The 15,370-nt window shown below is 47.7% G+C and overlaps 1 pseudogene; it reads left to right on the plus strand.

The window, feature by feature from the left end:
• The window catches only part of LOC141155369 (protein transport protein Sec23A-like), a 90,015-nt pseudogene that overhangs the window by 63,288 nt on the left and 11,357 nt on the right, over positions 1–15,370 (plus strand).

Below are 15,370 nucleotides of genomic sequence, written 5' to 3' on the forward strand. Positions count from 1 at the left end.
ACGAAGGGGAGGATCCAGAAGAATTGGAAGAGATCGAACTCCCTGCGTTTCACCGTCATGGGATTACCCAGTATTCCCACCGTGTGAGGGGCCAGCGATCCGCTACGTTCAACCCCTTACCCCACTACAACTGGGCGGAGACGCAAGACAGTGACCCCGCAGTCCGTCTGGTGAAGGAGATGCTGACCCAGACTGACGCCCGCCTGGACCCAGACGCTCCGGAAGAGACCAAGCAACTGTGGACGGAGAAGAGCAGACTGTTCCTCTACAAGGAGAAGTTATGCCGCAGAATGGTCAATTCCCGGACATATGAACTGATCTGGCAGGTTGTGGTACCGAGACGGGACGCAGCTATGGTGCTGGAGGCCTACCACAATGGGGCAGGGCACTTCGGATGGAAGAAGCTGGAGTTCCTGCTGCGTGAACGGTTCTACTGGATAGGCATGAGAGGAGCCATTGAGAGGTGGTGTAGAGACTGTGGCCAGTGCAATCTAAGAAGAAGGGACCGTGCCAGCCAGAGGACTCCCCTGCAGCCCATCATCACCAGGCAGCCGCTGGAACTGGTCGCTCTGGACCATGTAAAACTGGCTCCAAGCAGAAGCGGGTATGTCTACGCCCTAACCATCGTGGATCACTACTCCCGCTTCCTGGTGGTGGTCCCTGTCAAAGACCTGACGGCTCAGACAGCAGCCAGAGCCTTCCAGCTGCACTTCTGCCGCCCACACGGGTACCCAGACCAAGTGCTGACGGACCAAGGACCAGCCTTCGAAGCGGAGGTCTTCCAGGAGTTCTGCAACCTGTATGGCTGCAAGAAGATAAGAACAACGCCCTATCACCCCCAAACCAATGGACTCTGCGAGAAGAAGATGAACCAGGTGGTGATAGATCTGCTAAAAACATTGCCCCTGGAAGAACGCAGTCTGTGGCCTGAGAAACTGCCCGATCTGGTGGACCTGTATAACCACATCCCGGTGGGTTCCACCAACTGTACTCCGGCTTACCTAACACGAGCAAGACCTGGTAAGCTGCCTGTTGACCTGGATATGGGAGTCCTGATACCCGAGGACACCTCGCCAGAGGCAGACTGGGATACAGAACGGCAGCAGCAGTACCGGAAAGTACAGGAGAGCGTCGAGTGAAGTCTCTGTCAATCAAGAGAAAGGCAGGAGAGGACTTATAACCAACATGCTCCCGCTGTTCCCCTGGTACCTGGAGAGCAGGTCTTGAAAAGAAAAAGGCGGCTCCATAAGTTGGACAACCAGTGGGAAAAGGACCCATACACCGTACTGCCCTCAAGCCACAATAATCCAAAGGTGTACGTCATCAGCAAGGATGGAGGAGAGACCACAGCCACTGTCTCCAGAGACCACCTGAAAAAGTGCCCCGAGAAGTTGCAAAGCACGGATGAAGATCAGGAAGACCCTCAACCCGTAGAGGAAAAGGAGGAAATGATCAGCACCGTACTCGGTGACTTTCCCCGGTCCTGGACACAAGTAAACAACGCTATCGTGGTGCCCGTCCTCACCTTTCTCCAGCCAGCCCCTCAGGTGCCTACAGAATACCAGGTAGAGCTGGAAGAGCAGCCGGCCCCGGAGGCAGAAGAGTCCACACCAGCAGCGCAGGAGGATCAACCCTCTGCTAGTAGTGAGCCTGCCGTGCCTCTAGTGAGCCAAAGAGTGCGCAGACAGCTGCCCAGCTTACCCATAACACCTCCTACACCCTGTAGTGCAGGACCAGTTAGTGAGCTCCGTAGGTCCACTAGAGTCTCTAGAGGTCAGATGCCCCCTCGCTGGAAAATCTAAACTAATGCACTGTGAATTTATCTGTTTAAATGTTTATGGTTTTTGTTGTTGCCTGTTATTAATTATGTTTCTCAGTTACCCTGCAGATTTATTTGGACTAACAGGTTATGGACGCTGGATAACCGGAACAGTTTTGTAGATAGTTGCACATTGTGCCTCTTGCAAAGACGGCCGCGGAAGAGAAAACCTGTCTGTCTTGGCCTCCTTGCGGTCCAAAGTAGCTAGCTTCAGCCTTGCAGCCACGCCCAAGGCCAACGCAAGGGGTTTGCTTTGGACAGGTCTCCTACTTCACTTAAAGCTTCACCTTGGGTGACATGGACGCCCTCTTGTTTCACAAACTTCACCTTGGGTGATATGGACACCCGGTTGCGGACACGCCGTGACCTTTAAAGAACTAAAGCTTCTTGTAAATATGTTATTGTATTATTGCTTATACCCTGCATTTATGTTTCTTTAAAAATGTGTTTAGTCCCGGAGTACTAAAATTTACTAGGGGGGAATGTGGCACCCCAGGGGTCTGGTTGCCACAGTAATAGAAATATTATGTCTGGGAGCAAGTGGGAGGTTTCTCTGGTCAGGAGCCCTAAGCATGCAACACCGCCCGCCCAGACCTGGGAGGGGAGGAATCTGCCCTTATAAACTGGGTCTGGGGCGGGATTAGGTCAGAGAGTCCCAGACAGAGACGCAGTCAGGTCTGGAGGACAGCAGACACAGGGAAAGCAAGAACTAGGAGCTCTGTAGGAGCAGGAGCGAGTGCCAGAGGCTGGAAGCTAGAAAGCTCGCCTTGGCTGAAGACACTAAACCCTGACACGGAGTCCGAGGCTGTGGGGACATCCAGGTCCACAAGCAGAATCCAACCGGCAGGGGATTCCATGTCCTCTGGCCATAGAAGCCCGAAGGCACGGTCACAAGCAAGGGACCAGCACCGCCATCGTGAAGCGGAGGCTAACGGAAGGCCCCAATCACCGGCCATACGGGTGAGCACCACACGGTATACTCAGGGACGTGGGCTACTTCTACCCGCATAGAGCAAGGTAGCCAGGAAAGAGTGCAGATAGTCAGGGAGGCCTACAACTCCACCTGGCCAGGGGAGATCCTACTTGCTTACAGACTGACCAGGCCCCTACTGCTAACCAGTACTCCCGGGAGGGTCTGTGTTATACCATCAGTAAAGACCCTGAACTGCACCACACGTCTCTGTGTTTCATCGCCGCACCAGCACCATCAGTATTGGGACGCTCACACCATCACTCCCATCATCCACACTAGCTGCCCTGAGGCAATACTTCTCCCGTGGGGAGTTATCCCATACTTGGCTGCGCATACAACATCAGCCTCAGCGGTCTGCAGCGCAGCGGCGGTCCCCACTGACCGCAATCCACGGGTGGCGTAGTCGGACATTTGTTATCACACTCAGACTGCCACTGGTTTGACCGCCCTGGGCACGGACCGGCTCACAGCCACGGAGGACTACAACCCCCAGCGATCCGGCTCCGGGTATCCCCTGCACACCACAGGCCCAGGGGGCGCGTCATATAGATATCCCGATAATCCTACAATACAATACAATTCCAACATCCATCTAAAATTGTGAGAAAACATTGGGACATGCTTAAAGATGACAAAATCTTGGGCGGCAAACTAGCACCAAATCCGAGATTTGTTTTCAGAAAAGCTCAAAATTTGGGCAATCTAATTGCCCCATCAGTGAGAAATCCATTTAATCTTAACAATACTTCCAACATACTCACAAAAAAACTGAAAGGTTTCTTTCCATGCAAAAAAATGCAAGGCTTGCAAACACTCACTCACCTCTAAACAAAGAATTATTATAACGCCACAAAAAGAATATCCCATTACTGACTTTATTACATGTTCAACACCAGGTGTCATTTATTGTTTAAAATGCCCATGTGGAAAGAGATACATAGGACTCACCAAACGTCCTATGTTCAAACGCATTAATGAACATCTACGGAACATTAAAAATCACCCCCTATCTGTACACTATTCAGAAACACATGGGGGTAATATAGCAGGCACCCAGATAATGGGGATACAAACTGTATCAAAAAACTGGCGAAATGGAGACTATATCAAGAGCATGTCGCGCAAGGAAAGCTTCTGGATCTTTGAAATGGACACATTGAAGCCAAAGGGACTCAATACTGAGATTGAGATCTTTGCCTTTAAAGGCCCCGTCACACTTAGTGACGCTGCAACGATCCCGACAACGATACGACCTGTCAGGGATCGTTGCTGCGTCGCTATGTGGTCGCTGGTGAGCTGTTAAACAGGCAGGCTCACCAACGATCAGGGAGCAGCGACATCGTGGAAAGAATCTTTCCACGATGTCCTGCTCCTGGTTACCAGCCTGCTGAAGCAGGAGCAGGCTGGTAACCATGGTAAACATTGGGTTACTAGGGGCACACGCGCACCTAGTAACCCGTTGTTTATCATGGTTACCACTCGGCTACGGTGAGCGGGAGGTTACCGCTCACTTTAGCAGGCTCGTAACCATGATAAACAACGGGTTACTAGGTGCGCGTGTGCCTCTAGTAACCCGATGTTTATCATGGTTACCAGCCTGATCGCTGCTCCCGCTGGTCACACACAGCGATGTGTGCTGACCAGCGGGATGGCAACGACCAAAAAATGGTCCAGGACACTTTGCAGCGATCAGCGACCTCACAGCAGGGGCCTGATCGCTGCAAAGTGTCACACATAGCGACATCGCTGGTGAGGTCGCTGTTGCGTCACCAAAACCGTGACACAGCAGCGATCTCGCTAGCGATCTCGCTATGTGAGACGGGGTCTTAATGACTAATGAACGCTTACCAATCGATCTCTTAATGAGGATTGACCTATCAATTAAAACTAATGGACATCAACTATATAAAGGACCATAGGCAGAAGTTGCACCATCCTTGATGAAGAAAGCCGCAGCTTTCGAAACGCGTCGGAATTGGTCCTTCTGCCACACCGTATCCATACTAGATCACGTGCTCCACACGTGACCGTGACGTCACGCCAGGTCCTGAAAGGCCCTGCACTACCGCCGCACCAGTACGCGAGGTAACTATGGAGCACGAGTCACCGGCCGGGACTCTGCTCCCACACTCCTCGCCCCCTCTCTCCACCGCTGCAACCTTTTCACCTAGGGGAGACAAGCCAAGCATTACTGAACGGAGGTAAGCCGTACATCTCCGTCACTCAATACAGACGGCACAGCTCTCCACAACGTAACCTCCAGCCTAGCTGAGCCTCATCTCTCATCCATCTGGGTGCCTCACAGTGCCTAGCAGCACAACGCAGTGGTTCATTTATACCTCTATACTACTACAGGTAAATTCCACTGGCCCCCAATAACCACTTATTGAATTAAGCCACACTGACTCATGCTTACTCTATCCTTTAGATCGCAATAGCACCTTCAGAGCTCGTCCCTCTACAGTACAACCTGACTGGTGAATTTACACCTTCAGACATCCTGTACAATAGTTATATACACGTCTACCACAGAACGCATTGGTTGACACAGACGTTCTCCTCAAAAGCAAGTACTTTTCCTGACCTTATTAGTATCCACTTTATCCAGCCACCTTTACATTTACTTACCTATCTACCCAGGTTCAAACTAAGAAACCTCCACCATTGCTGTCCTACCTACTGGTCCTAAAACTCTCAGCACCATACTTCAATAAAGACCACCTCCATTCTACAACTGGTAAATATTCAAAAACAAATATATATTTACTCTCACTGGCTAGTTGGGTTACTTAATTCTGCTTCATTTCTTTAAAAAATTAGCCTCTCCTACAAACATACGTGGACGACCCCGCCACCTGTGTACATTCCTCAGAACCACCAATATCTTCAGGTAATTATCGCCGCTTCCTTAACTCCTCAGTAATTTCAACAGCCATCACTGCGTCCACTCATTCATCTCTTCTTTACTCCCCTCTCTTTAGCAGAAGACCTCGACTACCACATCCTATTGTGTACCCCTCTAAAACAACCGGATCATATTGGATCTCAACTGGGACCTTACCCTTATATCTACTGTTTTACTCTAAATCATATGATCCTAATTTTATGCTTCTATCCTTTTATTGTTAACTCTCATTTATATCTAATAAACTAATCTTTTTAATTATATGTATTGACCAACTTAAATTCAGCGCACTAATTTTATCAGTGAGAGATCTTCCCCAATCCCGGTCCTTAGTGCAGCGCAAATTTACCTATTTACATGCCATCACTTAGTTTGCATTAAATAGGTTGTCCACTACATTAACATTGATGGCCTACCCTTAGGAAAGGTCATCAATGTCTGATCGGCCAAGGTCCGACACCCGGCAACCCTGCCGATCAGTTGTTATCGGTGGCAGCGATGGCCGCCGGCCGGATGTACTCACTTGCCAAGCTTCACCATCTACTTGTAATGGCTGCTGCAGGGTTCTGCATATCCTCCTCCTATTCAAATCAATAGGAGGCAGATGTGCAGTACAAGCACCAGTCATGACAAGTAGATGGAGCAGCTCTGCAAGTGAGAACTTCCACCTGGCGGCCACCAGCGGTATCTTTCCAGAGATATACTGGAGAGAGGAGACACCTTTGCCACCTGTCCTCCGCGTCCCCCTGGACCCCATATACAATTGTGATAAGCATCTGGTGAACCTGGGTTTGGGTTATACATTTTTCTGCGCTCCACTTGGAATATATAGCCTTATTCTAGCCAGTATATCTCTGGAAAGATACCGCACTATGTATATGGACTCTTTGTAGCTGGGGTATGATATGCCCTTGCAGGTGGACTGCGTTTTTCTTCCAGCACATTGCACTTTCTTGTCATGCATTATATTTATATTATGGATATATTAATGGAAGTTAGTTACAGATTGATTAAATAAAACTAACTTTTTATGCCATTTTGTACTCATGGTCTTTTCTGTTCTAAAAACAATATTGTAATTAGTCATGGCAATATTTTAATGAAGCTCAGGGCTCAAAAAATAAGCCCTCACCCAGCCCCATATCCTGAAAAATGAAAACGTTATAGGTCTCGGAAAATGGCCTGTGTCATTTGATTTCCTTCCTCAGGGCAGGGACACACGGGCCGTATAACTCGTGCGATGATGATCGCATCGCACTGAATGGACTGACCTGAGTATGACAGCATGATGGATTTCTATGTAGCTGTCAAGCTTAGGTCAGGAGCGGTGCCGGCCAGTACCAGGTTTACCATGCCATCCTCGGATGTGAAATACGGCAGTGTGTCCCTGCCCTTACTGTGCTACTGGCCCCTATTTAAATGTTTTTTTGTACACAATTGTACTTGGGTGCCATCTAGTGGCTATACCATATTACTACATTCAGATCTTTTGAATGAATTTTTATTTATGGATGACTAACTTTAAGCCATCTATTTAACTAAATCTTCTTTTGCTACCCCATTACCTATGACATTTATGTGTCTTTCACTTTATCACATTTTTTGTGTCCTCACCATGTGACCTACTACTAATTTTTGGTCTGATTATTTATTGTAATGTTGCCTATTAATTCTTTTGACTTTTTCAATAAAATTACATTTTTAATTAAATAGGCTTTTTTTACTATTTCATATATATTTTGAGCTCAACATATTCCATTTTTCGTCTTTTTGTTTCCTAACTGTATTGGGAGTTCTCCATATACTTTTTGGGATTATGGTCCCTGGTATTGTCCATATTTCTGGTATTTTTATATTCAGTACATGTTTGGTATCTATGCACTCGTATTGACCTAGAGAAGTAAATTGCCAGATCAGTTTTACCATATATTGAACATGGTAAATAAAAAAAAACAAAAAACATTGTGGATGTGCTATTTCACTGCACTTGGAATTTTTTTCCCCGTTTTACAGTACACTATGCGGCAGAATGAAAATAAAAAAAAAGTTATGGCTCCTGGAAGAAAGGGAGGATAAAACGAAAACGGAAAATCGCCAGGGGGTGAATGGGTTAAAATAAAATGGTGCTGCTGGCTCTCATCTTTTACAGTGATCATCCCCCTGATTTGCTGCTCTAGACCACATATAGCTCTATATTAGGGGAAAAAACCCTTCCCTGCCTCCACATATGGCACTAGGGGCATTTTTTTAAATTAAATTAAACATTTTTTCCATTTTCAGGAAGCAGAGAATTACAGGATCCGACTATCTATAATAATTCAGGTTTTATCGCCACCACAACTCAGTTTGTAGGTCAGTTTGGGGGATGGGGGATGGTTAATTAAGTTGGGGAAAGAGGTGACAGAACGGCCAGTGATGAGCAATATAATGAATAATATCTTGTGAATGGATAACAATAAACTGTCTATATATGTAAGAATCGTGTAGAACATGAAAGAAGGAAGCAAGGCGAACATCTTCCTCCTGATTGCTAGACATGTATATTATTATCTGACCCACGCTTTGTGTTTTAACTTGACACTTTTTCACAGATAATGATACCCAAGAAAACACATGATTATAAAATACTATATTGGACTTCTAATCTACTTTTGTTTTATTTTCCAGGCACGCTTTCTGCTTTCTCATAAGTGAACCCTTCCCAGACTCATAGCAATATGTATGGCTGGGGACAGGTCAGTATTTATGCAGATCTGTGATTTTTTTTATTCGTCCAGTGAATAATATTTTAGTGTATTAAAGGGAACCTGTGAGCTGATACATGCTGCCCACCGCCCCGGCAGCACGAGTCCCAGACCAGCTACTGCACTACAAACATATGTTTTACTCTAAAAGAATAACATAGTATAAAACATGGCCGAGCACAAGGTGATTAGTCCAAGAGGCATGTCCTCACAGGTTTCTCTGGCTAGATTGACAGGTCTATTCTGCATCACGTCAGTCTTGTAAGGTAGGCGGTTTTGGCAGCATGAATCAGCTGACAAGTTCCCTTTAACAGGTATTTTCACCAGACATTGATGGCAGGTCCACAGGACCTTCAACTATCTCTGTAATGGGAACCCCTCTTCCTGCCTGGCGGGGCAGCTCATAGGCATCACATGAAGGTTAAGAATAAATAAAGAGATGTCTGCACATGTCGAGCATGCTTGTGGATAAGCAATAAGGCTTGGGTAGATGGCGATTTTGCCCACTGCACGGGTCATATGGACAAATTTTGCTTTGTGCGGCTACTAAATTGCAGCGTAATGCGGATGTACCACAACTAACAAATCACAAAAAATCCAACTGGTCCTTACTATTAGCTTGATACAGTAGTCTTGTCGCAGTACAGCCACACTCACCTGCATTATGCTGCAGCGTAGAATATTTGGCCGCTCAATCTGTGTCATGGAAAAAGACTGTCTAGCCACAGCTTTACTGTCTAGAGTGAGAATCTCTCTTTAAATAATGTTACATATAGCAACATTTCTGCAACAATGAGTAAAGTTAAGGGAATGCTATGTTTGTAATTACTTTTGTTATTTTATTTTTTGATATATATAAAGAGTAATAGCTAAACTTTAGTTAAAGAAGCACTCCTCCTCCCTTCAAAGTTTCTGTCCTCTTAATATATTACAATCATCATATTATATAGCACTGTGCACTTTTAATTGCTCATTTTGCCTTTTTACCCAGTTAATTCTACTCTTTTCTCTGCTCTATGACAATAGCAGGAAGTCTCTTGTCCCTGCAGGACTCCTTCCCCTCTTCTGCTCCTGACCCAGCTGATCCCTTCTTTGTCCAGGGACTTTTGCAGTGACTCATGACTTATTCAGGGAAAATTGACCTCCTGTTTCTACATAGACCTTAGAATGATTCAGCTAGCCAGATTTTAATCACATGATGCCATAGACCTAATGGAAAGGAGAAGAATTAACTGGGTAGAAAGGCAAAATGAGCAATTGTAAGTACACAGTGCTTTAAAATATTCTGACTGTAATATATTAAGAGGATAAAAACTTTGAAGGGAGGAGGAGGAGTGCTTCTTAAATAAAGCTTAATATCCAACTGCCATTTCAGTAAAATTTTCGGTGGCATGTCTGTTTTTGATTTCAGCTATTTCTAGCTCGTCCCTCCTCCTTCCCTTTTTTATGGAAAAATAAAATGACGGTTCCCCTTTAAGAAAAGGTTAGATACGTTGAAAAGGTTGTCCGGGACTTTAACATTAGAGACTTGCCCTTAGAATACAGGTCGTCATTGTCTGATTGTTGTGGTGCGGCACCGCTGCCTATTAAAGAAGTTGTCCACTACTTTATATGAACCCCCAATGTATGCCCCCGGGGCACAGAAGTGTTTTTGTAAATACCTTGCAGTGCCTTTTCTGCCTGTGAGTGGCGCTATCGCTGGCCGCTCAGAGGGATCACGTGACCCTTCACTGATATCACGTCAAGTGAGGCGTGACATCAGTGACGTGTTCCCCGCGGTGGACGCTGGGCTGTTGGCGGCAGCATGTCACACCCAGTATCTGACCAGCCCAGGGGATGGGGATGACTCGGTACCCGGGCCTTTGCCTTGGGGAAGTCACGTTGGTCGGCTCCCGGGCCCGTACCCTGGGGTTTCTCTTAAAAGGGGGTTATTGGTTGTTAAGTTTATGAAAGTTCGTGACGCCACCTGTGGCTTCTGGTGAGAATCACCAGCGCTGCGCAGTCCTCTGAGGCCGGTGATAAGGCAGCTCGATGGTATAGCTCCCCACAGGTGGAGCTAGGCCTCAGGGCAGTGTATGAAGGGGGAATGCAGGACAGGCGAGACCCAGCCGGGTCAGAGCAAGAACAGGGACAGACACGATAGTCACTTCAGTACCTTTTACTGATGGAAATTCAGGCACGTCCCGGAGCACTGTAGGGTGAAGGGTGCATGTCAGGATCCTCCCCAATGAGCGGATGTAGGGCCTCCTGTTTCTTGCCTCTGCGTATTAAGTTTCTGACCTGCCTGGAGCTAGGCCTAACTTTGTCTCTGTCCTGCGTTGGCTGACGTAGTGGTTGGGCCTTCTCTTGGAGTGCACGCTCCCAGCTTACGGGGCCTATGTGTCTCCTGGCTGTTACGTATCAGCACTTTAGCGATCCTGGGACTTGTAGTTCTCCAGGGATTCCGGTTATGCCTTACTGGGTCATAGAGATCCCGGTAAGCTTTGGACCCGGTGTCCGGTAACTGCTTTGGGGTGAGCTAGTTAAGCTCCTCTGCCCCCTATGTACTAACTCTCCACTCACCTTCAGCCTACTCGGGCCCTCACTAGGCTACTCACACTAACAGCAGCTTGCCGCTCTTCACCGATCTTATGGCGCCGGCACACCTAAAGCTCCCTATTCTGAGCTACGAGCTCGACTCTGTATTCAGACTTGCACTAACTGTACTCTCCAGAGGAACTGCTGAATCACTGAGCTCCATTGCAGACTGACCTGTTTCTGTGTCTCACTCTGCAGGAACTGAACTGCCTGGCTCCACCTTCCCTATTTATCTCCCTAATGGGCTCCCTCTGTTGGTCTGAGGTGGAAGGTGGAGATGCATGAATGGTTATGGGGGCCTCTTGTGGAGGAATCCATCAAAGCACTCTTCCAGGATCTGTGATACCAAGCGCAGCTGGGCATCACATTCCCCCCTAGTAAAGCTCAGCACTCCTGGGCTGAAGTACATTTTATAACAATAACAATAATAACATGAACAATGCATTAACAATCTTCCCTTTATGGGAGGCACATTTCTTAAACATTGCATAACAATAACAAATACAAAGTGTCCTCAGAGTTCAAGTCTCCTATGGTGAGTTTCCCAAACAGGATGTCCATCTCACAGGGTAGAGTACTTGGTGGTTTTGAGGGCCCTGTCCCAAACCCTCAACGTAAGCCCTGGGGTGGCTGCAGGGCATGAAGATCCTGAGTTGGACCTCCAATAGAGCCACTCCAGACAGGTTTTCCTTCTGAGGTCACCTAGAAGGGCACTCCAGGGAGCACAATTATATACAAAAGCAGTTTTTGGGCTGCACATAGTCCTCAGCCACGAAGTTCTTAGGTAAATAAAGAAGTAAATAAGCAAAACACAAATTAATAAAGACATACATATGTCTGAATATATACAATTATACAGTGCTATAATACAATTTAATACTCCAGGGGTAACTATCTACATTTGTCAGAGTTTAGCTATTTTACTGCTTATATCTGGCAGGGGCTTGGCCCCGCGTGCTACGTGTTGATCTGCGTAGTGCGGTGGTTTGTGTGGTATCAGAGTCTGTACGGTCAGTTACTCTACCAGTTCTACGTGTGACTAAGTTGTAAAACTGCCTTAACCTCTCTCCTGGACTGGCAAGTTCACCATTGGCTGGGCCTTCTTGCTCTGCTCCTACTGGGGATCCTTCGTCCGGGGATACTTCTTGAGCTGGCTCTTCTGCAGCACTTACAGGTTCAACTTGCTGTGGAAGATTTTCTGGCTGTTCGTAGAATTGGAGTGTTGGAATGATTACTGCTCCTTCTATTTGAGGCCAATCTGCCGGGAAATCTCCCAAGTCAGTGTGGATCACTTCTTCTTTAGCCTCCTCCGGGGCAGTAAGAGGTGTTTTGTCTTGAGGTTTCAGTAGATCTGGACCCAACTTTAGGTGGTCCCTGGACACTGTTGTAGACGTTTTTCCTCCATCTCGACTGATTAAGCATGTCTTCTTATTGTCAAATCTCGAATTCAATACAGTGTAGGGTTCTTTTTCCCACTGATCATCAAGTTTGTGGTTACGTCTTTTCCTTTTCAATACTGTTTCACCAGGTGTGAAAGGTTCTGCGGGTGCGTTTTTGTTGTAGTGAGCTTCCTGCTTTTCTCTCACCCGAGTAAGACTGTCCTCGACACAAGCTTGTACCCTCCTGTACTGCTCCTGCCTGGTCTTGTCCCAGTCTTCAGTGGTCATATCAGCTTCAGGTTCAACAACACCAAGCTCCAGATTCATGGGCAGCTTTCCTGGCCTTGCCCGCATGAGATATGCCGGAGTGCAGTTTGTGGAACTTACTGGTATATGATTCTACAGATCTACTAAATCAGGCAGTAGGTCTGGCCACTGGTTTCTCTCCTCAAGTGGTATGGTCTTTAGCAGGTCGATGATGATGTTGTTCATCTTTTCGCAGAGACCGTTGGTTTGTGGGTGGTACGGTGTAGTTCTCATTTTCTTACACCCGTAGAGATGGCAGAACTCCTTGAACAACTCAGCCTCAAAGGCCGGGCCTTGGTCCGTCAGCACCTGCTCAGGATAACCATGGGGTCTACAGAAATACGCTTGGAACGTCTTTGCTGCTGTCTCTGCCGTCAGGTCTTTGACAGGTGCGACGACCAGGAAACGTGAGTAGTGATCTACCATGGTCAGAGCATAAGAGTACCCTGACCTGCTGGGGGACAGCTTGACATGGTCCAGAGCCACGATCTCCAGGGGTCGAGTCGTCTTGATGGGTTGCAGGGGTGCCTTCTGGCTGTTGAAGTCTTTTCTTCTTAGGTCACAGGGTCCACAGTCCCGGCACCACCTCTCAATGGAGCTGCGCATTCCTACCCAGTAGAATCGACACTTCAGCAGGGTCTCTAGCTTTTTCCAGCCAAAGTGCCCCACCTGATCGTGGTAAGCTCCTAATACCATTTGGATGTCTGTCTTCGGGACTACTATCTGCCATACCATCTCATGGGTTTTTGGATTGACGTACCTCCGCACAGTTTCTCATGGTAGATAAACAGCCGGCTTCTCTCGTTCCACAGCTGCTTTGCTTGCAGAGACGCATCCTTCTCCAGGGAGGCACCTTCTTGGATTATCAGCTCCTTGATGCGGCTGACAACCGGGTCACTGTCCTGGGTCTCTTTCCAGCTGTGGTGAGGCAGGGGGTTTAACGTCTTTCCACACTGCCTCCTGGAGGCTCGTTGCTCGTGGATCATCCCATTCCGGTGAAAGGCAGGTAGCTCAATCTCTTCCAGGTCATCCACTTCTTCTTCTGTGTCTGACTGGTGAGGAATCCTAGACAGAGCATTGGCATTGGCGTTCTTGCGGCCCGCCCGGTATTTAATTGTAAATTGGTAATTCGACAGCCGCATCATCCATCGTTGTTCCAGTGCCCCGAACTTAGCTGTTTCAAGATGGGTCAAGGGGTTGTTATCAGTGAAGGCAGTGAACTTACTGGAGGCTAGATAGTGCTTGAACCTTTCAGTGATGGCCCAGACCAGGGCCAGGAACTCCAACTTAAAGCTGCTATAGTTCTCTGGGTTCCTCTCAGTCGGGCGGAGCTTCCTGCTTGCGTATGCGATCGCTTTCTCTTGGCCATTCTGCTTCTGACTTAAGACAGCTCCCAGTCCTTCGTTGCTGGCATCAGTATACAGCAGGAACGGTAGGCTGTAGTCAGGGTAGGCTAGGATCTCATCGCCTGTCAGGATCTCCTTCATCTCCTGAAACGACTCGGCTTGCTCCTTACCCCAGTGGAATGGGGGATTTCTGCCTTTGGGGGACTGCCCTACCAGGAGGTCTTGCAGAGGAGCTGCTTTCTTAGTGTAGTCCTTTACGAACCTCCGGTAGTATCCTACTAGTCCCAAGAACTGACGCACCTCCTTGAGGTTCTTCGGCTCCGGACACTTCTGGATGGCAGTGACTTTCTCCGGATCTGGTGCTACCCCTTCCAGACTGACAATGTGCCCCAGGTACTGTACCTTTCTCTTGAGCAGGTGGCACTTTGAGGGCTTCAACTTCATCCTGTACCGGGACAGTGACTCAAATACCTCTGCTAGGTGTTTCAAGTGGTCCTCGTACGTTCTGGAGTACATTATTACATCGTCCAGGTAAAGTAACACAGTCTCGAAGTTGCGGTGTCCCAGGCAGCACTCCATCAATCTCTGGAATGTTCCGGGGGCATTGCAGAGTCCAAACGGCATACTGTTGAACTCGCAGAGTCCCATCGGGGTAGTGAAGGTCGTCTTCTCCCAATCCTCCTCAGCCACAGCTACTTGCCAGTACCCACTAGTGAGGCCAAGGGTGGAAAAGTAATTTGCAGACTTTAAGGCAGCTAGGGACTCCTCTATGCGTGGTAAAGGGTATGCATCTTTATGTGTAATGCGATTTACTTGACGATAATCTACACACATTCTCATGCTCCCGTCCTTTTTCCTAACTAGCACTAGGGGAGCTGCCCAGAGACTACAACTATCCCTTATTACTCCCGCCTTTCTCATGTCCTGCAACATTTTCTTTGCCTTCTGGTAGTGAGCTGGTGGTATAGGCCTGTAACGTTCTTTGATTGGGGAATGGTCGCCTGTGGGGATATGATGTTGAACCCCCTTAATCCTCCCGAAGTCGTGGATGTTTACTGAACACCTGCGCGTATTCTTGAACCACCCGGTGTACACCCTGTTTCTGATGGCAGGAGTGGTGTCTGTCCCAACATGGAGCTGTTGACACCAATCCTCCACCTGGGTTGCAGGGTCATTATCCTCCACTTCATCTGGTGAGGTTAAGGACTCCGCCTTGTGAATGCAGTTGTTATTTACAGCATGTAATTTGGCAACAGTGGCATAACGTGGCAATCTGACCTCATCTTCCCCACAATTGAGAAGACGGACGGGCACCCTCCCA

Source organism: Phyllobates terribilis, unplaced genomic scaffold (assembly GCF_046119375.1).
Source record: "Phyllobates terribilis strain yellow unplaced genomic scaffold, ASM4611937v1 Scaffold_7__3_contigs__length_470593459, whole genome shotgun sequence".
NCBI classification, from domain to species: domain Eukaryota; kingdom Metazoa; phylum Chordata; class Amphibia; order Anura; family Dendrobatidae; genus Phyllobates; species Phyllobates terribilis.